Here is a 278-nt window from a genome sequence, read left to right as displayed (position 1 = left end):
GAGGTAAGGAATACTGGAATTCAGCAATAACTACTGCAAAATATTTTATATTACTCATACTGGTAAACTACAAAAGGAAATAAATACCCAATAAATAAAACACTACAAGACATAAAATACAGGAATTGTACAGACTTTAAACTATATAAAAATATACTGTTCACATTGTCTTGCATTTATTCTATCTACTAAAAACTGGGATCTTCCAACTTCTCTGGTTTTGTTTGTTTATGATCTTTTGCATATGTATATCTGGAGTATCTGGAAGATTCATGAAT

This window comes from Penaeus monodon, chromosome 15 (genome assembly GCF_015228065.2).
Source record: "Penaeus monodon isolate SGIC_2016 chromosome 15, NSTDA_Pmon_1, whole genome shotgun sequence".
In the NCBI taxonomy this organism is placed as follows: Eukaryota; Metazoa; Arthropoda; class Malacostraca; order Decapoda; family Penaeidae; genus Penaeus; species Penaeus monodon.
The sequence above is the reverse complement of the archived record's forward strand: the minus strand, read 5'-3'. Positions refer to the sequence as shown.